Source organism: Sorex araneus, chromosome 2, assembly GCF_027595985.1.
Source record: "Sorex araneus isolate mSorAra2 chromosome 2, mSorAra2.pri, whole genome shotgun sequence".
In the NCBI taxonomy this organism is placed as follows: Eukaryota; Metazoa; Chordata; class Mammalia; order Eulipotyphla; family Soricidae; genus Sorex; species Sorex araneus.
Window position 1 is genome coordinate 81937727 of NC_073303.1, and position 26243 is coordinate 81963969.

The following is a 26243-nucleotide window of genomic DNA, read 5'->3' on the forward strand; positions in this document are numbered from 1 at the left end:
TAGGTACCTCAGATTGAGTTTTTCTAGAATTCACTTACCTATGACATATATCCTCCAGTTAGTGCTATGAAATTATCTTATTAATGCTCCCTGATTCTTTTGGTTAGGAGGTGGTTCCTCTGTTCTTCCCTCTAGGCACAATGGTGTACAACACTGTTCCTGATAATCTATCATGCATATCATTTTACTTCTGGTCAGCAATGTCCTCTTGATACCAGTTCCTACCCCAGAGGCAAGCTTCCTATTAAAGACCAGTTCTGCTCTTGTTTCTATTGCCTTTGAGCATTTTTTTACTTCTAGCTATTTTTTTTTATAACTGCACATAGGGCTTTCTGAAGTTGTCTCACTGACTAACTTCATTCAGAATAATACTCTCCACATCCAACCACCTTGCAGAAAATTGCATGAATTCATCCTTTCTTAGGTCCAAGACAGTATTCTATTGTGTACATGTATCATGCACTGCACCGTAGCACTGTAGTCCCGTTGTTCATCGATTTGCTCGAGCAGGCAACCAGTAACTTCTCCATTGTGAGACTTACTTGTTGTTACTGTTTTTGGCATATCGAAGACACCACAGGTAGCTTGCTAGGCTCTGCTGTGCAGGAAGGATACTCTCAGTAGCTGGCTGGGCTCTCTGAGAGGGATGGAGGAACCAAACCCGGGTTGGCCAAAAACTAATAAAACTGAATTCCATTAAAATTAAAAATACTGGGACCAAAAAAACAAACAACAACAAAAAAACCTGCAAGGACTAGTGATACAGCCTGTATATTGATCTGGGTTTGATACCCAGAATCTCTAGCCCCGAAAATTTTGTCTTTTGCTCCTCAAAAAAAATTTTTAAATGTAAACATGTATCTAGTTTTTTTAAATCCAACATCTATTCTTGGAAACTTGAGTTATTTCCATATTTTGCTATTGTGAACAGTGTTGTGATGAGTATAGGAGTGCAGATGTCTTTTCTGCATTGTGTTTTTTGGCCCCTGAGTATGTTACAAGAAGTGGAATTGTTGGGTTGGATGAAAGTTCAATTGCTAGCTTTTTGAGGAATGTCCATATTGCTTCACAAACCTGCCTGAGCCAGTAGAAATTCACACAGGCAATGAATAAGGGTCTCTTTCCCCCATGCATCCAGGCCAACTCATTGTTCTTTTTCATGTGCACCAGTCTCTCTGGTAAGAACCACATATCTTAATGGAAGGAATGAAAATGAGTTTGTACCCAATTAAAACATTCTAAACTCTGCCAGATTTTTTGTTGCTGTTGAATTTATTACAGATACAAGCAACAACCCTTTTCCCACTCATTTAGAAATGTGGGGATGAATTCTAGTTGTTCTGAAAATTAAAGCCTCCAAGTTTATAATATTTAGAGGAAGATTTTACAGTCTCCTATATTCCAGGTAACCTCAACAATGGTTCTCTATCAATGTAAAAAAAAAGTTCTCATTAGATGAACTTCAGTAACTTTGACTCTCATTTTCCTCCTAATTACACTATCCTCAGTTCTTTTGTTTTTCACTCTTGGTCATAGTATTAAAGCTTAGCACAGTGAATTTCCAGAGAAACGATTGATTAAAACTTATATTCCTTTCTATTTTTCTCATGTGTGTTATGTTAAATTTATTACCAGCATCCCACATGATACTTTCAAGTATCCAAAACATCTCTTTCACCATTCCTTATATCTTTTTTCAGTCTTGTCCCCTTTAATATAAAACAAAGTGATTCTACATTATATACTCTCCACCACCATTACATTATGTACAAACTGATGCCTGGGCCAATTTCCAGCAGGGAGTTCTCCTCATGATTTCTCTCATTTATTAGAGTGAACCAGGGAAGCATTTGGGAAGCAAAAACCTAGACTCATGATCTCTCAGGAGCTTTCCTATTCCTGTGAGTCAAGAGTCATAAGGAGGTTGTGTAATACTCAAAAAGATAATGCCTGGCCTTTCACAGAGATGTTTATTAAGGAGCAAATTATTCTCATCCCCAAGTCATTTCATTATAGTTCTTAAGAGCATCATTTTGGTAGATACAAAGTGAAATTGCAGTTAACTAAATGCTAGCATCTGTTTAATTGTTTCAGATCTACAAAATGTGGCAATTTGTAAAATTCCTCTGCCATGATACTCTTGTTTATAAATATCTGCAGCTATAATAATAATGTATTAGTTGGCTCGCTTATCTATTTGTTTTACAGTTAAACATTTATTAAAAGCTTATTAATTCACTAAGTACTATACATAGGTGGTAATTTACAAAGAAAAAATTATTAAAGAAACTTTTGTTGAACCATTTTACTTAAATATAAGATAAAGTACCTTGAACAGTTTTGGAAGTCTCTTTAATACATTTTGGGCGTTAAGCTTAGTACTTTGATACTGAAAATAAGACAAGTGTCCCAGTCAGAGGTCAACCAGGGAAAGAGACCAGCAGGCAAGTCCATTGAAAGATTGATGGACTGAGAAAGATGGCATTATAGGTCTAGTTAGGCAAATCTGGGACCTTTGGGCTGACTGTCAGGAAGGAAACTATACTCATGAGCATGGACTACAGCTGCTGTCATATGTTTTTCTGCATAGGCCACCAAGGAAGTTGAATGGTGGGAATCAACATTATACATCCATACAGAAAAACCTGGTTTGTGGCACTGATTTCTGCAATATCTCCAGGACACCATTTCTTGTGCTTTTTTTTAAATAGATACAGGTAAATCTTAGTAGCCATCGCTTGGCTTTTTCCTTCATAATAGTCTTTGCTTCACAGGTTAGTAAGAAGTATGAGAATTTGCCAATTGTTGTTGAGGATGTTTAGTAGAGAAATAATAATAGGTTTAGATACAGTTGTGAGACAGACCTGAGCTAAAACTCTATGGACCATACGGCTCCATAAGCCTCTATCTGACTAGAGGACTATCATCGCATTTTGGGTTTTCAAAGGCGTTAATATCAGTTCAGAGATAGTGGCGTTCAGTAATCTCTAGAACATCTGACTTTCCACTTTTCTCTTACAGAGTCACCCTCATAAAAGGTCCCAGATCCCATTGTGGAGAGCTAGAAAAATTTAACAAATATTTGACAGTATATTTTGTCATTTTTTTCTCTCAAAGGGATGCATTATCCTCTTCATTAGTGAGATCTGAGTATAAAAACTGACTAAGTCTGGATGAGTCCTTAAATAAAGGGTAATGGCTTCCTATTTTGGTAATTCGTTAGACTACTTATTACTAATTCTAGAACTCTTTTTCTTTGTGATCTTTGCCTGTGATCTTTGCAGATGTGCTCTGTATATCCTTGTGGATATCTCTGAGTGCCCTCATATGTACATTTCTGCTGATTATGTAAACAGGTCATGGTGTTGGCACATTTTCAGTTTTACTGGATAGTGGCAAATTCTTCATCAAATTGACAATATCAAGTGCTCTCCATCCGCTATAGGAGTGCCAATTATTTTCCATTTTAACCAGCATTTGGAATTGTCATAATTTTTACCTTTTTTCTCTACCATGGCAATATCTTGCATCATCTTATGGTCCTAATTTGCATTATATAAAATCCCTATATAACCTTTTGGTGTTATCTTTATCTTTCTAGACAATTATATTTCTAGACAATTATCTTGTGCAATTATTTCCTACTTAAACTTCTCTCTTTCTCTTTAAATTTTAAGCTTTGTAATGGTTTTACAGGTATTATTCTATGGGCATAATATTCCAACACCACAACTTCCACCGAAGGTTCCCCCCACCATTGTTCCAGTTCCCTCTCCATTCTCTAGGCTTAGTTCTACAGGCCAGTTCTCAGGTTCTATTGTCTTTGGGCATTGCTATTTCCTTACTATGTCTCGTTACATTCCACATGAGAGATATAAACAGTAGCACTGTAGCACTGTGGTCCTGTTCACGGATTTGCTCAAGTGGGTACCAGTAACACCTCCATTGTGAACTTGTTACTGTTTTGGGCATATCGAATATGCCACGGGTAACTTGCCAGGCTCTGCTGTGTGGGCAGGATACTCTCGGTAGCTTGCCGGGCTCTCTGAGAGGTACGGAGGAATTGAACCTGGGTCGACAGTGTGCAAGGCAAATGCCCTACCCGCTGCGCTATCGCTCCAGTCCACTTAAAAATAGTAAACTGGCAAATTAATGTTTATTAAAGAATACTAGTCAGCTTTAAAATATACCATCTAGCCAAAATTTGAACTCTAGTTTCTTCTGAAATATTGCATTTCTCCTTTTCTACTTTTTATCTAAACTTCTAGTCACCTATTCTTCAGTTACCTAAGAATTCTCAAATTTCAAAATCAACTGATAGTATCAGAACTATAAAATATTAATTAAAATTCATTGTAGAGCCAAGTCAATGGCTATTTAAAGAATATACTAATTTTTGAAAAGATGTGCAAACTTTTCTATAGAATTTAATACCTTGACAATTCAATAATATTTATCCTGAAATAAAATTTTCATATCCACTATTCAATTAATTGTTAATCCCTCAGTTTGTTAAAAAAAATTGAGAGAGGCACAGGCTCAGAACACTCATGCGGGGCGGAAGTGGCTACATGGTGTCTATCGTATCCCTGGGTATGCATATTAGTTTTTTTCTGCACCGCCCCGCCCCCCGCCGCCCCTGAAATTCACAGTGAAAGCCATGGCAGGTGAGCAAGAAATCATGTGCATATTGGAAAGCATTAAAGAAATCAGGAACAAAACACTGCAGATGGAAAAGATCAAGGCCCGTTTGAAGGCTGAGTTTGAGGCCCTTGAGTCAGAAGAGAGGCCCCTGAAGGAATACAAGCTGGAGTTGGACCTCCTTCTACAGGAGAAGATGGCCCATGTGGAAGAACTCCGACTGATTCGTGCTCACATCAATATGATGGAAAATACCATCAGTCTGAGAATGACCTAGACAAGCAGCTAGAGTCTACCCGGAGGCTACATGATGAGTATAAGTCACTAAAGGAACATGTGGGTGCCCTGCGCATGACTCTGGGTCTGCAGAGGCTCCCTGACCTATGTGAAGAGCAGGAAAAACTCTCCTTGGATTACTTTGAGAAGCAGAAAGTAGAGTGGCAGACGGAACCTCAGTAGCCCCCCATTCCTGAGTCCCTGACCACTGCAGCCGCTGTTTCACAACAACTCCAAGTGGTTAGGAAGCAGGACGCTCGGCAGACAGCCACCTCCGGGCAGCAGCCCCCACCTACGAAGGCCTGTTTGTCATGCCATCAGCAAATTCACCGAAAAGCACCTATATGCCCTCTGTGCAAAGCCAACAGTCGGTCCCGGAACCCCCAAAAGCCAGAACGGAAACAGCATGAATGAAGAGAGGTGTGATACATAGATCTCTGCAGCTCATAACACCTCCCCTTGGCCAGAGTTATTGACATCCTGATGTGAAGAAACCCTTCCCCAATTCTATCCAGTCTCCTATTTAATATGATGGAAGCACAACCCCTTTTTCACCATCCCTTTTTCTTATTTCTTTGTGAACTTGAGGGTTTCTGGTTTAGGGAAGGGTTTGATTTAGGTGCTAATGACAATGTGAGTGTTTTTGCTGATTCCTTATCTCACACCCACACCCATATTTCTTCACCTTTGCCCTTGTTTGGAGCTCAAGGAAGGCAGAAAACCCACATAGATTTTCTCTGTCTCTTGTGTCCACGACCTGGGGGCTTAAACTCTGAGCACTGGTGGAGGCCCAGATCTTGTTTCAGATGAAGGCCCCATAATGCCCCTTCCCTGTGTTTTTCCCTTTGGCTCCAAGAGGATAACAGTCCTCTTACTGGACTTTACGAAAGGCTTGGTGCATATAACTCCCTCACTCCCAGTCTCATCTCCTCCTCAAGGTCCAGAGGTATCTTGGATATGCTCTCCTTTCATACTTACTTGTGAGTCCCAAATAAGTAGAGTTCATTCCATCCCCAGTCTCTCAGATAGACTAAAGTTCTCAGGTACCTGGCTGTGTGTCTGCAGGTAGGCCTTTCCCTTTCACAACCCTAGTCTTTCTTTGCAGATCATCCCCCACAGTGAAAATCAGGGAGCTCTGTCCTACCTAACTTTCTGCCTTAAATCATTGGGCTTGACGGGTCCGCTGTTAAGGCTCTCTTGGCCTGAGAATGGTCCTAGGATGTCATCTGTGTTGACTTTTGCTTAAAGTTATTACTGTGGCACTTAATAATATATCTTCAGAGTCAGTGGAGCGGGTAGAATTCATGTGAGTGTTGATTTTATACCTACAGGAGAGTAGAACACCCCCCTCCACTCATCCGTGCTTCTTTGGGGCCTGCCCTCTTCCATGAAGCAAACTCCACTCAGCTTGGCTGCTGGCCGCCCCTATTCTGGTGGATTATGTAGTGGCATTCCGTCCCCTCCCTATCTGCAGAAGGAAGAGACACCAGGAGGCTCCCTAGACCCTCCAGCTCCTCTCCCCCATACACTCCTTGCACCCTTCACACACCAGAGTTAGAACTTTAGTTGAGTCAGTTTCAGAGAGGGGGAATGACTGACCGAACATGTTTTCAGCTCTAGTTATCAGTCCCTGACAAAGGTGTGGAGTATATGTTTTTCTTCCTGGGTTTTCCTTCCTTAGTTTTATGTTGCCACAGTGTCTGTGTGTTCATAGTATAAAAAATTCTTCCACTTTTTTTTAAAACTGAGAGTGTGATGTTCTTACTGATCCTTTTAAATAAACATTTGATCATTGGGAAAAAAATTGAGAGAGGACTGTAAAAGAGAAGACCTAAAGAACAATATTACTTGTTCATCGATTTGCTGGAGCGGACACCAGTAACATCTTCATTTGTCCCTGTCACATGCCCAGTGGCATCTGCTTGCTCCAGGAACATGAAGAACACATTGTTGTTACTGTTTTTGGCATATCAAATACATCATGGGTAGCTTGCCAGGTTCTGCTGTGTGGACAAAAAGAAAAATAAATAAATAATTAAACAAATAAAATAAATAAATAAAAAATAAAATAAAATTTATAGGAACAATATATAAAATTTAAATAAAAATAGGAAATATCCTAATCTCCTTTTAATCATGTATTATATTAAAATTAAAAGCAAAAAGTCATAGAAAGGAAATGAAAGAAAGGATTTAGGAGTGCCACAATTTTTAACTGTATTCTGGGATATCACAAGTCCTAAAATAAATGGATTCTTGTTTTCTGCTTTTAAGAATGCCCTACATTCTAAGTTAGGAATTTAAAAAAAATATGAAGCTTACTTACCATCAATATACCATTGATTTTACAATAATACAGACATTTTAGGAGTGCATGTGTGCATATCTTCCTATCTGCATATGTGCATTGAACTCACCACTCTCACTACCAAAGGCTCAACTTTCCTATGAACTGATTGTCCCCTCCACCATTCCTTTCTTTCTCCTTCTCTCACTCTAGTAACCATCAGATTTTTCACAGTATGAGTTATTTCTGTTGTGGTCTGCTAGTTTGCTTTAGTTATTTATATACCACATGTGAGCAAAACCATCTGGTGTTGTCTTGTACTATCTGAAATTTTTCTTAGCATAATCACCTCAAGTTCCATCTAAGTTGTTGCAAAAAGCAAGATTTCCTCCTTTATAATAGCTGAGTAGTATTCCATTGAGTAGATAGTCTATAAATTCTTTATTCAGTCATCAATAAATGGGTGGGCAATTAGTTTATTTCTACATCATGTTTACTGCAAATAATACTACTATGAACAAGAAGTTCTTGCATATATTTTCATGCTATTGTCTTCATAGTCTACAGATAATTATGATAATGCTGAATTATATTTCTTAAAATATCTCTAGACTGTTTTCCGTAGAGATGGGACTAGTTTGCATTCCTACCAGCAGAGTTCCTTTTCAACATACAATTATTTCCATTGTCTTATACATAGAGATGAAATGTGTAAGGTTGGTTTTGTTTTTCCCTAATAGTAAGTGAAGTCAAACATTTTTCCTTTGACCTGTTGGATATGTGTGTGTGTGTGTGTGTGTGTGTGTGTGTTTGAAGATAATCAATCTTTTGCTTATTGATTGATTGGTTGGGTTGATTTTTTTGTGCAATTAAGTTGTTGGAGTGTGTTATTTATTTTGGATATAACTCTCATATCATATCTTATGTGCAAATACCTTTGTTAAGTCAGTGGGAAATCTGTCATCTGTTCATTTACACTAGATTTTAGTATTATTTTTCTCTTATTCTTTTTTTGTTGAAATTGAGATCTCTCTGATATATATATACATATATAGACAGAAAAGTACCAACTATATTTTCTTTTTTATATTGTATTGTTTCTTATGTTACATTAAAATATTTAATATTTAGTTTATTCTTGTATATGGTATAAATAATTATCTTAGTGTTTTTTGTTTTTTTGCATGTTTTTTCAATAAACACCATTTATAGAAGAGGCATTTCTTTCTGTTGTATGGCCTTAATGCCTGTGTTGTAAATAAACTGTACACAACAATTGGATTCATTTTAGGCCTTCCTATTTTATTCTATTCTTGCGTTTGTTATTTTAAATTCTAATACCATACTTTTTGGTTATTGTTGTTTTAAAGTGTAGTTCTGTAGTTCAGGGAGCACGATTCCTCAATTTTTCCTTTTCTTCTTTTTGGATTGCTCTTATTGGGAGAAAAATTGTGGTCTTATGCAATTTTTAGAATTTTTGTTGTATTTCCATAAAAATCTCATGTGACTTTGATAGGAATTGTATTGAATGTGTATATTGCTTTAGGAAGTTTGAATATTTTAACAATTATTTTTCTTCTAACATATAAACATGATAATTCTTCCATTTGTGAATTTTATTTCTTCTAGTAATGCTTTATGGATTTTAGTATATAGTTTTACTTCCATTATTAAGTTTATTCCCAGATATACTTTTGATGAGAATGTAAATGTTATTTTATTTGTCATTTATCTTTGCTCTATAAATTTGTTAATTTTAATTTTATTTTTATAAAGTTGTTCACAATAATTTATTACATTAAGCATTCCAACACCAATCTCAACACCATTACACCTTCCCACCACCAATATTTTGAGTTTTTCAACCACCACCCAAGCCTGCCCCAATAGCAGGCCTTAAATAATTTATTTTGCATTGCTTGTTATGAATAATTTGCTAAAAATGACCAAAAATTTTTCCTTAGAAGAAAGTGTGTGAAGATTGTTGTATCTAGGCCTAGAGTCACTAAGTCCTTGTAGAAGAGATTTACTAACTTGCTGTTACAGTGTTACAGGTTGAGCCTTGTGTGCTAATATATATACAGTATATATACAGTAGCACTGTAGCACTGTGGTCCTGTTCACGGATTTGCTCAAGTGGGCACCAGTAACACCTCCATTGTGAGACTTGTTACTGTTTTGGGCATATCAGGTATGCCATGGGTAGCTTGCCAGGCTCTGCCATGCGGGCGGGATACTCTTGGTAGCTTGCTGGGCTCTCCGAGAGGGGTGGAGGAATCAATCCCGGGTAGGCCACATTCAAAACAAACGCCCTACCTGCTTTGCTATTGCTCCAGTCCATATATTACATATATATAAATACATATATGTATTTTTTTTCATCTAGAGCAATTGCTTTCTACTGTACACCCCATCCAATATGGTTTGCTACTCCTGGTTTATCAGTGGTATAGCATATGGGGTGTCAGGAATTCTAAAAATTTTAAATAGGATGATACAACCGGAGTTAAATTTTCAACTGGATAGTGACTTTGGAGTCCAGAGGCATCTCTGCAGTGTGTAGCTCTCTTCTGAGATTTATTTATGAGTCTCTGGATCATGGCCATTAGTGAGCTTACATGGCTCCAGAGACAATTCCTGGGCATGACTTTCAGGCTGCCAGAAGAACTGGGAGATGGGGGAAGTAGCTCATCCTCGACTCCATGAAAGCCTGGAGCTTTTGATCACAAAACCCACATACCAGAGTTTTTCAGCAGATTCACTTGTGGATGAGGCTCATCTGAGCCTGTGACAATCGGCCATGAGCATGTCGGTGATTGAATGCTGGAGGTTCTCGGCTGTTGGGGCTCTATTGGGATGATTGAGTCCCACCTCCTCACCCCCTCAGAGCTGCCCCAGATATCTGTTCTATAAATTTAAATTTAACAAAATATAAAATAAAATGTGAAATTGTCGACATATCTGATAAGTGGCAAAAATATCTAGATGATATTAAAAATAAATAAGCTTGGAATTAATATAAATAAGTTCTTGGCTTTTTTAAAATAAATGTTTAGAAACATAAAACTGACTTGTAACATTTTAGAACCTATATTGCTGTATATTTGGAGATAAAACAGAAGAGGTATTAGAGAAACAGTGTTGTTTAATATTAACAAATGGATAAAATGACAGATACCTAAAATCTATTCATTAATGCTCCTACAAAGAATATATCAGTACCATCATTTCCATCTCTTTCTTAAAGTCTTAAAGAATATTATTACTTAGGCAATAATGAACTTTTAAAGAATAAAGATATCATATATCTACTATCAATACTATAGAACATCAGATGTTTAAAAGTAAAGTTTTAAAGTAGTCTGAAAAAAGAGAAAGTAAAATGATTTGTAAAAATCAAAAATATTTTTTAAAAATGTTATCTGAAAGTCTAAATAGCTGTTTGCTTCAAGTAGTGACTAAAGATAATAAAATACAAGCTAGAACATACCTAGGAAATCATAGATTGCTTAAGAGACAAATGATTTTCACTTTTTTCTTTACAAGAAGCACTTCAACTAATTAAAAATCTATGATACAACTTAGTACCATAACTGCCACTTAAACTTAAGAGGTAGTAAAGATATTCAGACAAAATGTTCTGGTTTTCTATGCATAAGGTCATGGGATCTGAACATTAATATACTTTTGCTATTTATTTGATGTAAGAAATCACCAAAGAAACAGTCATGGACTCAGAATCCTAATGAGCAAAAGATTTCACAGACAAGGCAGATTACAAATTTGGAAAGCGCAGTCAACTTTCTGTATGAATATGAAAAGATTAAGCAAGGTTCGAGGATAAGACATCCTCAACTATTAGACCTATTTCATTTTTTCTTTTCTTTCTTTTGTTTTTTTGTTTACATTTGATTTCTTTTTCATGCCACTCCCAGTGACGTTCAGGGGTACCCCTGGCTCTGCGCTTAGGGGTCATTCCTAGTGGTGCTCAGGGGACCATATGTAATGCTCTGCATCAACACTGAGTCAGCTGAGTGCAAGGCTTATGCCCTCCTCTCTGTCCTATAGCTCTAGTTTCTTCAGCCTATTTTTAAATTCATTAGCCTCTGTTCAATTCTCTCACCTCAGATAAATTACAAGCATATTAGAAAAAATCCATCAGAATTTATATGAGGATCCAGAACAATAGTAAAGTGGGGAGGGTGCTGGCCTTGCATGTGGCCTACCCAGATTGATTCCCCACCCTGAACTATACATGGTACCCAAGCACCGCCAGAAGTAACCCCTGAGCATTGTTGCATGTGGCCTCCTCCCCCCGCCACTGAGAAAAAGAAAGAAAAGAATAATACGACGCTATCTTGTGGTATTATTTGCATGATTCAATAAACCTACCAAAATATATTAAGTTGGATTCTTAAAGTTTGTCTTAAAAATAAAATTAAAACTATTTAGAAACTAGTGTGCCACACCACAAGTTATTTACAATTTAGAATTTAGCATATAGATGTCCATTGTATTCATTCTCTATTTTTCTGAATTATTTTAAAAAGAAATCCAATTCAATTATTTATGTTTTATTACACATGTTTTAAATGTAAAAATGAATCGTGTCTATAAAGTATAAATTATTAAAAAAAACCTTTAATACTCAATACTTAATAATCAAATTTTCTCAGTTTTATTAAAAATGCACAATTCAGAAGAAAAAGTTATGTACATTTGTATTAGGAGGAAACAATGACAGAAAACAAAAGGAAGACAATAATAGAAATAGAATCTGTTGTCTTCACCATTACCTCTCAAGGGAGAAAGGGGGCAAAAAGCAAAAATAATTATATATCCATAGGGGACTATATTAGATACAAGTTTGTGACACATGCTATCAAATATTTCAACTTGAGAAGTATGCATGTCTATAAACTAATTCCCACTGAAACTAATTTAAATGGTGATGATATGCCTCTAATTACCCAATGATTATAAAATGCCTTCATTATTACTGTTTGTCAAGTACAAAAATTCCTCTAAAAGGAAATAGTAAACTTTCAAAACATATGATGCAATTAATCTATTTTATTAAACTGAAAGAAGACTTAATGAAAAAAAGCCTAAAAATCACCTTTTCTTGGAAATACTTGCATCCAGAATCTGTAACTATCTAAAACTTAGTTTCCTAATATTTGAAAATGTTAAGTGAAACAAAACTTTTAAAAAATCACATTTGCTTATATTAAACCATCCTTGCATCACTGAAACAAATTCCACTTGGTCATGAGGTATTATCATTCTAATTAGGTGTTGAATTTAATTTACTAAGGTTTTGTTGAGGATTTTTTTCCATCTATGTCATTGGGGGTATTGATTTCTTTTTGTGATGTCTCTAATTCAAAAGTTGTTATTTTTTTCAGATGAAAAAAAGTTTTAGGGCTACACCTGTGTTTAGGGTTAAGTCCTGATTCTGTGCTCAGGGACTATGATACTTGGGAGATCGGAGGCATAACCAGGACCTGCTGTATGTAAGGCAAGTGCCTTAATTTCTGTATTATCTCTCCACCCAATAACCTTTGAAAAGCATATTTTTTTAGTCTTCAGATATTTTAGTGTTCTCAATCTCTCTTTTTCTGGTTAATTTCTACCTTATAGCATTGATACCTGTTATAATATCATTCTTCATTATATCATTGACACTTTTTTTCCCCTATCGTAGCAAGGACTCTATCCTGGATCATGTCCCATGTATCTGAAAATGTTTCTCTGGGCTCTCCATTCTATTCCTTTGGTCTGAGAATCTGTCTTTATTCAGTACCACATGTTGTTTACCATGTTTTGTCCAGTACATAGTTTTATTTACTTTGGCTTGATAGCATAATTGAAGACTGGGGAGAAAAAGAAACCTCCTATCTTCTTTTTTCCTAGGATTCCTTTGGCTATTTGGGGGCTGTCATGTTATTACTCCATGTAAATTTAAACAGTATTTAGTTTATCTCTTTAAAAAAACTTCATGGGGGGCTGGAGCAATAGCACAGCTGGTATGGCATTTGCCTTGCACAAGGCCAACCTGGGTTCAATTCCCAGCATTCCATATGGTCCTCTGAGCACTGCCAGGGGTGATTCCTGAGCACAGAGCCAGGAGTAATCCCTGTGCATTGCCTGGTGTGACCCCCCCCCAAAAAAAACCCTCATGGTTATTTTTATAAGGACTGAACTGAATTGGTTTAGTATTTTGGGTAATATTGTCATCTTAGCAATATTAATAATATGGAATGCTTCATGAATTTGCGTGTTATATTAAGCACGGCAAAGCCTGGCAAGCTACCCATGGTGTGTATTCGATATGCCAAAAACAGTAACAAGAAGTCTCACAATGAAGACGTTAGTGGTGCCCACTTGAGCAAATCGATGAACAATGAGGTTATAGTGCTACAGTGCTACAGCAATATTAATCCTTCCAATTCATAAACAAGGGATGTTCTTCAATTTCCTCTGTCTTCTTTTATTTCTTAAACTAGGGATTTACAGTTTTCTTTATAGAAGTTTTTCATATTTTTTAAATTGGATCACTGTGCAATACACCAGCTTTCATGGTTACATTTCAGTCATACAATAATCGAGCACCCATTGCTCCACCAGTTCCCATTCTCCGTTTTTCTTACCTTTTGTTAAGCTGAATTCCCTTGTTTTTTCAAGGTGCAACTGTGAAGATTTTTTTCTTCTCTCCCCTTTCTTTTTTTTTGTTATTTAGATATTGAAATGGCAGTTTTGCGTATTGATTTTGTAGCCTGTTACACTGCTGTATAACTTTGTTGTTTCTAGGAGGTTATTTTTTGTAGTTTTTAATGTTTTCTAAGTATAGTTTCATTTGTGAGTAGTGATGTTTTGACTTCTTTTCAGGTCCAGATTCACTTAATATTTCTTTCTTGCTTAATTGCTATGATGAGGTTTCTCAATACTGTACTGAAGAATAGTGGTGGGAGTGGACAATCTTGTCTTGGGCTTGATCTTAAATGGAAGGCTTTATTCCCCAGCACAGCAGATAGGGCATTTGCTTTGCACATGGTCTACCCAGGTTTGATTCCTCCATCCGTCTCAGAGAGCCCGGCAAGCTACTAAGAGTATCCTGCCCCCATGGCAGAGCATGGCAAGCTACCCATGGCGTATTTGATATGCCAAAAATAGTGACAACAAGTCTCACAATGGAGACAGTTACTGGTGCCTGCTGGAGCAAATTGATGAACAACAGGATGAGAGATTACAATTTTATCTGTGTATTTGTGACAAACAACTTTAACTATATTGAGAAAAGTCTCCTTGAACCTCACTCTGTTGAGAATAACATCATGAGTAGAGATTAGATCTTGACAAATGCTTTCTCTGCATCTCTTGTTATGATCTTATGGTTTTGATAGTTTCTTGTATTGATACGGTAAGTAAATCAAGTTTCTTCTAAGATATACTATTCTTTCTTTTTTCTTACATGCACTTTGCACTTTAGGAATATTCGTCTCCTTCAAATTTTGTTTTTTTTATACACATCATTTACTATTTATCAAATCACTTGTTTTATGGCCATTAATTTCTTTAACTCGTTATAGCAATGTAAACGTTTATATAACTCCTTCAAATTTTGGTTTACTTTTTCTCTAATGGTGTTTAACATTGATAGTTAAATTCAATCACATAATTTTAGTGCTGCAAATGCCCTTTTTTATTGAAAAGGAATAGAGAAATGTAATGATAAAAGTTTATCTATCAAATTATAATAAAATAATGCAGTCATACATTTCTGTACACAGTGACATCTGCCTAAGGAGGCACATATATATGTGTATTTACATGCTTAACACCTGATTATACCTGAGCTACTAAATTTGTATTCATTTGATATCATGACTCAGTCAATTATCTTACTTAATGGCTGGAACATAGGCTGTAAACATTTAGGGTTGAGAGCTCTAAATCTTTACCCTTAATGAAAACAAATGTATGTTTTCTAGTACCTTATATCTGCAAACATCTAAGATTTTGCAGGTTAGTTACTTTGAATTGATGCAGTGACTAAGTTAAATATATATATGTAAAATTTTTAAATATTTATTACTATAATTTTAAGTTTTCTGTGAGTTTCAAGAAAAAGCTTAGGTATGAGGGACATGAGTGTTTTGTGGCCAGGAGCTATTCCACTTGCTGGCCCACGGAGATGGACAGATGAAGGACTCGGGGAACAGAGAAACAGGGTCTCAGGCTGGTCAGTAAACAGTTTATTTCACTTTCCTCCCTGAAGTAGTCCAATCTCTTCCTTTACAGAACAATTGTAGTTGTAGTTTTGGTCATATTATCAGGCATTGTCCCTCATCGTCATCCTCACAGTCCTTATCTTTCTAGTCATCCTAGTCTCCTCATAGTCCTTCTCTAGTCCCCTCTTATCCCTTACAGCACAGCCATATAGGAATCATGAGGGGTGGGGTACACATAGCTGGAGTGGAACATTGTCATAACAAACAGATGTAAAGGCACTCCTTCAGGGGAAGTTCCAGGAGATTCACTCAAGGACAAAATCTCATCTGAGGGTTCAGCACTCCAGATTACTAGGAGATCTGCTCAATGGCGGGATTCCATCAAGGATCTATTGCTTTCTCCTCTCCTCAGCTAGTAATCCTTTTAACCAATCATAGTAAATTTACTTCTTATAATATTTCTACTCATTTTGTATGAACATAGTAAGAGGTTTATTAAGCTGAAAGGTTATCTCTTCCTGGGGAATTCTTGCTATATATCCTAGACTATAGTTCCCAGGCCAGATTAGTCTTTCCTAATCTCAGCAAGGTCCTAACTCAGTTACTTCCTTTTGGGTCAAGAAAGAGCTTGCTCCATGACCATGCTCTTACCTTATTATACTAATGGCACTTAGCTTGTCCCCTTTCAATGTCAGAGGAGCTTACTGCTTGCCCTGAGTCCATCCAGTCCCTTCGTCTGGATCCTCCTTTTGGAGGTGTTAGGAAGTAAGGACAACTGAGGCAGGCAAATATGATGGATGCCCAAGGAGTAATTATAATTTGGAGTCAATAGCTCTCGTGCTACAAAAGCATAGCATAAACTTTCTTCCTATGTCTATACAAAAAGGATATTAATAAACCATGCAAGTGACATAAAGGAAAGAGAAATGCAATTTAGGATTATTAGTGCCTGATGGAATCTGATGTGCCTCAGGAACACTGTTGTGGGAATAATTCAATAAACCTAAGCTCCCTGGGAGAGGAGCAAGGACAACCCAATGATATCTAACAGTTTTCCTTATTTGGTATTTGATTATTTCCTTTTTTGGTTACTCTAAAATGTGAACTCTATTTGTTCAAATATGCAATGTCTTTGGGGGGAGGAGGCTATTAGTTTTTTTTTAAAGGACAATTATATTTGGAGTAAATATAGTTCACAGGCAGTTGTAAAAAAACACCAAGAGATACTTGCGTGTATTTTACCCACGCAAGTATCTCTTGGTGTTTTTTTACAAAAAAAAAAACACCAAGAGATACTTGCGTGGGTAAAATTTCCTTGCGTGTAATTATATTCTATGTCAACATTTGCAAAACTGCAGAATAGCTCTCAATAAAGTATGCCACAGCTTAGTTGGATGCGGCCATCAGTACAGGCAAGATCATCATCATTATCATCATCATCCCGTTGATCGTCGAATTTCACAAGCAGTCTCAAATTTCTTGAGTGGTCTCAGTAACCTCTCCATTTGTCCTATCCCTGAGATTTTAGAAGCCTCTCTCTCTATTTGGCCTTCCCAATGATGCCTCATTGGAGATTCTTTCAGGCTCAAGGGAATGAGACCCAGCTTGTTACTGGCTTTGGCATATGAATACACCATGGGAAGCTTGCAAGGCTCTCCCACTCTCAGTAGCTTGCCAGTTTCTCCCAGAGGGAGAAGTAGGTTATAAGCTTCTGGGAGCTTGCTTTTAAGTCTCTGGATGTTGGCCGTTGATGGGATTACACATACCTGGGTTCCTCTGCCCCTACCTTCATGCGTGAGGCTTGTCCGAACATGTGGAGAGGGGCTTTGAGCATGGCTGTGGCTAGGTTCTGGAGGTCTTCAGCCTCCGGGAGCTCTTCTTGGGGTGGGGAGGGAAGCTGGAGGCTATCCCCTCCGAAGGGCCCCGGGGAAGACAGCCAAGCATGCAGGCAAGAGACTTTCTGTCACAGTCAAGATACAGAACAATTTTATCACTGGAGGTCCTTGTGTTGTTCTTTTATAGTAACATGTATTTTTTTCTATATCTTGTCCTGAACTGAGTCATTACTAATATGTTCTCTCTCTTTTTTTAAAAATACAGATCTAAATAACAAAACCCTTCCATCTATCGATTTGTTACTTAGAAAACATTTCAGCCATTGCTCTGTTTGACAACCAGTCTTTTGTCTCTTTCTTCAGCAATGGTGACATGAATGTCTTTTCCTTGTGGGGAGAGAAATCCATGGTTTGTTGCCTTTGCCAATCACAAAAATATTGGAGAGGTGGGTGGCAAAGATTTTGCCATTGGCATCTTTCACTTGGACAACATCAAAAGAACTGGGATGTCTTTCCCCTGTTGGTGATCACACAAATTCTTCTCAGGTTAGCACCACAGGTCACCATGCATAGATTTCCAGTGTCAAACTTGATGAAATCAGTAAATTTTAGGGTTCCCAAATCAATCTGAATGGTGTTGTTCATGTTGATGAGGGGGTCAGGATAGCAAATGGTGAGAGCATTGCATGTCACCAAGTGAGGGATTTCTCTGGTGTCCACAAAGATCTTTCTCACTTTGTATAACTTGTACTTGGTCATGATGTGTGATGCAATGAATAGCAAAGCATTCTTTGGTGTCATAGACCAGATGGAAATTGTCTCCGCTTTTATAAAGGCTGATGACATTCATAAAGCCTGCAGGGTAGGTTATCTTGAAGCAGAGTTTTTCATCTATCTTAAAGAAATGCTGCGTGCGGATCTTCAGCTCATCTCTTGCTAGGGCATATTTCAGCCTGTTTTTTAGGAAACTGATCAGTGGAAGACACTCTGAGTTTGTGGGGTCCAGTGGATGGATGACAAGAAAATATCTGTCAGTTTATCCAACATCCAGTGCTTTGGAGCTGACACATTCTTCAGATGTTTCTTGGGATCATGAGCCATGGTTTCAGTAGGGACGAGGCATTATTTTCAAGGTGACTCCTTTGCTACCTTGAGAGAAGTCCTTGTTATGTGGGTTCTAGGCAACTCCCATCATCTCCCAGAGCAATTTGCTCTCAACTGTTCAAAGGGGAGAGTCGTTTGCATCCGGTCAGCCAGAGCCATCTCCTATTCACTCTTTTATTTTATTTTTTAAAATTTATTTGTATATGTTGTTATTTTGTTTGGGGACCACATCTGGCAGTGCTCAGGGGTTACTCTTGGCTTTGCACTGGAATTTCTCCTGGCCATGCTTAGGGGACCATACAGTATGCTGGGGATTTAACCCAGGTCAGCTGTATGCAAGGCAAGGATTCACGCACTGTACTATTAATATTGTTCTGGCCCCTAATCTGTTCTTGATGTCTATAATTTTGCCATTTTAGAAAATGTTATACTAATGGAATGTACAGATTGATATTTTTTCCCATTAATCTAATGCTCTAAAACAGTGTTTCTCAATTACGGTCCATATGGTTTCACATTGTGAAATAGGAAATTGGGGGCATGGATTAGAATGAAAGTCCAATCTGTATTGCAGGGGGACCAGAGGAAGGAAATAGATCATAAGAGGGCCTCAGTCAGAAAAACGTTGAGAAACGTTGCTCTAGAGATTTGTCCTGGTTATATGGAGTGTTTGTTCCTGTTTGCTGTCCACTGTCCTCATATAAAATGGATAAGCTATAATTTAGCCATTTACTGACTGACTGAAGGACATCTGGGCTATTTGCAGTTTGGGGTTATCAGGAATAAAATTGCTATAAATACATGCATGTGATTGTAGAGAGGCCTTACCCAGTGGTAATGGTATCCTGTGATGTTTGGGCCCAGTAGTGCTGAGGGGACACCAGAGAATGCTCAGCTCCATAAGGGCCATACCCAGTGGTTCTGGAAGGGCATATGGACAGCAATGGGTAGTGCTTACATTCTAGAACTTGCACCAAATATCCATTCCAGTGTGTAGGTTTTTGTGTGAACATGAAATATACAGGAATATCCAGAATAGCAATTGCTGTCAGACAAGGGGGAAATTTTTTCATCAGAACTCCGCATGTGCACACAGCCAACCCGGGTTTGATTCCTCCATTCCTCTTGGAAAGCCTGGCAAGCTACCAAGAGTATCCCACCCACATGGCAGAGCCTGGCAAGCTCCTCATGGCATATTCAATATGCCAAAAATGTGACAACAAGTCTCACAATGGAGACATTACTGGTGCACGCTCTAGCAAATCAATGAACAATGGGATGACAGTGCTACTCCCCTTGTAGCTCCACTAGCCTACAATGAAGAGGATTTCCTCATTGCTGCATTGTGGTAAAAGTCCTTCCTTCCTTTCATTCCTCTTGTGTCACTGACATAGCATCCTTGCAAAGGACGTGTTGCTAATATTCACTGGGAACAAAGTTCATGGTTCTCACATGTTCTTCACTTCATTGTAGGGGTAATAGGAATGACAGCTCTGGCTTTCTCTTCAGCCTTTGGCCAGGGCCTGTTACAGTTGGCAGGGCTAGAATCTCCCTTAGTAAATCCTTATTGACTCTATACTATGTACCAGGAATCATTCTAGGAGCTTTATGCCTTAAAAACATTTCAATATTGCGTATCTCACAAAGTATTCGTCTTTTTTTTAACATAAAGAAATTAAGTAAATTTCCTAAAGTAAAAGACACAGTTCTTTGATGGAATACCAAGTTATCAGTGCTATACATTTCTCTTAGGAATGACAGTGATGAGCGCTGGGAAAAGGAGAATCACCCAGGCAGGCAGTGGCTTGACAAATCTTCCTCCTTACTAGAGAGTAAATCAAATGTGGGTATTTCAATACCTGAGACACGGAAAGATATGTCTAGTGAAGCTGCTATGCTAAACAGAAGATACAAAAAAGTAAAAATGTTCTGCAATGTTAATATATCTGAATTCTTTCCTCACATTTTTCAAATTGCTGGAGAAGCGTACTGACCATGAAAATTTACTTCAAACTACCCTCTGGTTCAAGATTTGAGAGAAAAATTTCAGTAGTTTGTCCAGGTATATAAGGAGATATACAGGTTCTTCGCCGCCCTTTTCCCATGTAACAAGAGACTGTGCTAGAGTACTTATCATTATGTTCATCATTCAGAGTCAAACAATCTCTGGTTAATAAGTATCTGTTAACACATACACAGGAAACTGGGCCTGCAAATAGACCCAGTAACACAAAGAAAGAAGAAAATATGGCACATAAAAAGTTCATTTTCAGAGAGATGTAAAACGTATAAAATGCAATGTATAGAATGTTTCTACTTTGTACACTTAATAAAACTCAAGAAAGAGCTTGAATATCACACATTCTTAGAGTGCCTGCCTTGCAAGTGAATGTTCCTAGTTTAAATCCCCATTGCTTCATGTGCTCTGAGCACTACCCTGGCAGCTCTGTTGTCAGGAGCTTTCAATGGTGCTTTCTCAAATCTCCGGCACTACAAGGGGTTTCTGGCTGCACCACAGCTGTAAAGATGTGTGAGCCACAACTAGGAAGTGTAAACCTGGTGAGCGTCACAACCAGAACATGTGTGTGTGCCAGCTAAAAATATTGCCCCCAGAAATCATGTATGCTAATACTGCAGCTGAAAGAGTGCAAACCTTGGCGAACATTGATAATTACATATGTGGTTACTGCAACCTGTTATGTGACAGTGAGCACCTGTTAAAAAGGGCTTGTGCAATCAACAGTCATTGAAGTAACATAAACAATGATGAAGATAAGGGTATGGAGGGAAATTTTAAAAAAATTAATTAATAAAAAACTAATATTGTTAAAATGAGAAGCGAGAGATTAGATGACAGGCTAACCAAATGATACAAAAACTTTAAGTAGTTCAAGCAGACATAAAAAGGGAATTTATAACTATTGTGAAAAGATACATAAGGAAAAACTACTGTTACTTAAGATAAAGTAGCATTACCATATTTGGAAGAGTGAAAATTGACACTCCCTAAAATTTTTATCAATGATGAAATTCAACATACATCTTCCAGAAGAGACCACAATGGTAAGCAGATGAAAATGAAGAGAAAAAAATGTTTAATAGAACAGAAAGCCAACAATGAAGAATATAAAGTACAAAGAACTATCCTGAGATGAGAAATTGTCCTAAGCCAACAAGTTGACTAAACTCTGTGTATAATATGAGCACGTCATGGTCCGTGGATACCTTATGGTCAACTAACAGAAAATTTCATTTCAAACATGTAAAACAGAGGCAGGTTAAAGAAATAATATGTGTCAAATAATAAAAATTCTTTTCTGTAATATCAAAAGCTAAAAGAAGGCATATTATTTTTACATTTAAGGAAAATATTACCTACATTTTCTATAATTTGTATGTTGGTGTTTATATGTAATGATAATTCATGGACATCCTTAAGTATTCAGAGGCTCAGAAAATATATCATATATACTATTTTAAGATATAATTCTGCAAACAAGATATAAATCACACTTGGAGAAATCATGGATGGCAGGAAGGATATGGTTGATAGCACTGAAAACATTTAAATATTAATTAGTCCAAAAATGTTATAATATGTTTAGAAAGTGGAATATAGTTACCATAAATGGGTCTTAAAGATAAGATACATAATGTAAAGAACAATTTGGCAATAATACCTGAAACTTGAATTTCAGAATGCCAAAAGTATCAAGGAGTATAGAATAGCACAATAATTAACTTTCAATTTTATTTGTAGTAATCAGTGCCATTTTACTATAGGCACTGAAAACTCAGAGCAGTATGTGGTCAAAGATTTTAAAGTAATGTTGTGTACTAACATAATATAACGTGGGCCCCTGTTTTTCCTAATGACTAAATGGAAAGATATTCCATGTAGAAAACAATAGAAGATAGTGAAGTAGAATAAAAAAAAACTAAAAATGAATCATAAAATAAGATTATAGCACAAATTTAAAAGGATTAAACAGTTTTATTCAGAGGTTTCATCTGAACAATAACAATTCCATCTGGCTAATCATGGACATGCATTATGAGGAATATATATTCAAAATTTTTCAGTGTTCTAAATATTAGTATATCAAACAGAATTAAGGGAAATGCACAAAAAGCATAGCTTCAGATAAGTCAAGAATGTAAACCATTCTTCATGAAATATGTTGTTTAAAAAGTGTGAGCTGGCCGCCGCCAAGATGTGATCCTGGGGGCCGCACTCGAGTGGTTCCCTCCGCAGCTGCACGAGCCTGACTCCAGCGAAACTACTTTCGGTATGGGCAGCTCCTTACAGAATGTCTCCAGACTGAGAACTAAGCTGGGCCCCATGCCTGCCCAGCAGGGGAAAGGTATTTCTCTCTCTTGCCTCTTCCTTGCCGGGGGTGAAGGGCGTGGCAACCGCCATATTATGACATCCACAGATGAGAGTTACAAGCTTGCAATGATCCAATATCTGGAAGAAATCTCCCTGGACATAGTTGCTAAAGTACAGAAATCCAAAACTGCGCAGACCTCATATCTCTTCACAACAGATTTGACTCTAGTGGGGAACTCCTAGCAATAATAGTGAGGTTCTTGTTGCAATATTGAATGTAACCAAAGTAAAGAGAAAGTAAAGTGAAATTTATCAGTTACGGTGGGGGGAGGGGGAGGTGCGGGATGGGAGGTGTACTGGTTTTTTTTTTTTTTTTTGGTGGTGGAATATGGGCACTGGTGAAGGGATGCTTGTTTCAGCATTGTATAGCTGAGACTTAAACCTGAAAGCATTGTAATTCTCCACATGGTGATTCAGTAAAATAAATTTTTTTTTATTATTAGTTTATTTTTAATTAGAGAGTCATCGTGAGGGTACAGTTACAGATCCATACATCTTTGTGCTCATGCTTCCCCCATACAAAGTTCAATAACCCATCCCTTCACCAGTGCCCATTCTCCACTACCCGTAAACCCAACATCCCTCCCCCCTCCCCAGACCCGTCTCCCCCCACCCCACCCTGCCACTGTGGCAGGGAATTCCCTCTTGTTCTCTCTCTCTGATTAGGTGTTGTGGTTTGCAATAGAGGTGTTGAGTGGCCATTGTGTTCAGTCTCTAGTCTGTATTCCACCCGCCTCACCCTTCCCCCACATGTCCTCCAACCACATTTTACTTGGTGGTCCCTTCCCTGAGTTACCCAGAATGAGAGACCAGCCTCCAAGCCATGGAAATATTCTCCTGGTACTTATTTCTACTATTCTTGGGCATTAGTATTATAGTCTATTATTCTATATTCCACAGATGAGTGCAATCTTTCTATGTCTGTCTCTCTCTTTCTGACTCATTTCACTTAGCATGATACTTTCTATGTTGATCCACTTATATGCAAACGTCATGACCTCATTTTTTCTAACAGCTGCATAGTATTCCATTGTATAGATGTACCAGAGTTTCTTCAACCAGTCATCTGTTCTAGGGCACTCGGGTTTTTTCCAGATTCTGGCTATTGTAAACAGTGCTGCAGTGAACATATAAGTGCATATGTCACTTCGACTATACTTTTTGGCTTTTCTGGGATATATTCCCAGCAGTGGTATTGCTGGGAGGAGACAGGGCTAATAGACCTATACAGAGCTATATACCCCAAAAAGAAAGAATACACATTCTTTTCCAGCGCACACGGAACATTTTCCAAAATAGACCATGTTCTGGGCCACAAGCTATACCTTCATAGAATTGGGAAGATAGAAATTGTATCAACTATCTTTTCAGACCATGATGCACTGAAGATGGAAGTTAATCATGCACAGATGCAGAGGACCAAATCAAACACTTGGAAGTTAAACAACTCACTATTGAACAATGAGTGGGTCACGGAGGAAATCAAGAAAGAAATTAAGAGATACCTCGAAACAAATGAGAATGAAGACACAAGCTATCAGAACCTATGGGACGCGGCTAAAGCTGTGTTAAGGGGAAAATTTATAGCTCTGCAAGCCTTCCTCAGAAAGGAAGAAAGGGCCTATATAGATAGCTTGACTTCGCAGCTCAAGATCTTAGAAGAGGACCAGCAAAAGGAACCCAAACCAGATCGAAGGAAAGAAATAATAAAACTTAGAGCAGAAATTAACGATATGGAAACCCGAAAAACAATCCGTAAGATCAATGAAACAAAGAGCTGGTTCTTCGAGAAAATAAATAAGATTGATAAACCGCTAGCAAGACTCACAAAGAAAGAAAAAGAGAAAACCCTAATAAACCGAATCAGAAATGAAAAGGGGGACATCACAACAGAAACCAAGGAGATTCAAAGGATCATCAGAGACTACTTTGAAAGTCTGTATGCCACGAAGCAAGAGAACCTAAAAGAAATGGACGAATTCCTTGACTCCTACAATCTCCCAAGACTGAGCCAAGAAGACGTGAAATACCTCAATAGGCCCATAAATATCAAGGAAATCGAAACTGTAATCAAAAGTCTCCCCAAAAACAAGAGCCCAGGTCCAAAATAAAATTTTTATTAAAAAAAAGTGAGAGCTGGAGCTAGAAGGTAGCTCAAAGGCATGTGCTAGGCCTGGGTTTACCCTTAATACAGCAAGCCCCTCTCACTACTTCTGGGTGTTTGCTCTGGTGGACCCCAGGCAGCACTGGGCTCAAAAAGCATCACCCTGCTGGACACAAGCACTGATCCATTAGGCCTAGTTAGCTAAATAGCACTGGGAGTGGCCCCCCAGGCCTCCTATGGGAGGCCCCTGAGCAGGGGAAGGGAAAAAAAGGATTAAGTTCCATACAACAGTAATATTATTTGTATGTTTCTTTTTCTAGTTGTTTTTCTGAGTCAGATCCAGCAGCATTCCAGCAGCATTCAAGATATAATTCTATAAATGTGTCTAGGAGGTGCTCAACGGACCCTGTAATGCCAGGGGTCAAACCTGAGCCACTTAATGTGCATACAAGGCATGCACATTAGTCTTTTGAGCTACATACATAACCACTGCTGAGCTAAATGCAATAGCCACACACAGAAACAAACCAAATGTTTTGTTAGAAGATAAAAAATGAAAAAGAAATTGAAGCATACATACATAATGGAATACTATGCAGCTATAGGGAAAGTTGAAATCTTGCATTTTGGTGCAACTTAGATAAAACTAGAGGGTACCAGAAAATAAGTCAGAGGAAGGATAATTACCTTATGTTATTATTTATTGGTGGAACCTAGAGAAATAATACTAGTATCAAATACTGACAAATCCATGACCTTGAAATACAAAACTGAGATTACCAAGTGGAATATGGAGGAGTTGGGGATGGAAGAGGCAGACTAAAGATAATATAGAGTGCCTTGGACTCCCTGGTGATGGATAACATGCATAATTTTACACCAAAAACATACATTTGAGGGGCTGGAGCAATAGCACAGCAGATAGGGTGTTTGCCTTGCACGAGGCCAACCTGGGTTTGATTCCCAGCATCCCATATGGTTCCCCTGAGCACCACCAGGAGTGATTCCTGAGTGCAGAGCTAGGAGTAACCCCTGTGCATCGCCAGGTGTGACCCAAAAAGAAAAAAAAATACATTTGAACTATTATAATCATAATCATAATTATAATCAAACTATTATAATTATAATCACAATACCTAAATTTATAATGACAATAAAAATATTTAAAACGAAACTGAAAGAGTATATATTCAAAATGTAAATGTGATGCACAAAACTTGGATAGAAGTGTATTATCTTTATTGTGCCATTTTAATTTTTCTAGAACTTCTATAACACATGTAATTTGCTCCAAGTGATGCAGTTGGGTACCAAATCCCTATATTTTGCTCCCTATACACCGAGTGCATTTCCCCAGAAATTCACATTAATA

The 26243-nt window shown here is 37.7% G+C and overlaps 2 pseudogenes; one reads left to right on the top strand and one right to left on the bottom strand.

Moving 5' to 3' along the window:
- Positions 1 to 4660: 4660 nt before the first annotated feature.
- On the top strand, positions 4661 to 5331 carry LOC101548635 (zinc finger C4H2 domain-containing protein-like; annotated as a pseudogene).
- A 12258-nt stretch (positions 5332 to 17589) lies between these two features.
- Positions 17590 to 18374, bottom strand: LOC101542913 (40S ribosomal protein S4-like; annotated as a pseudogene).
- Between the last annotated feature and the right edge of the window lie 7869 nt (positions 18375 to 26243).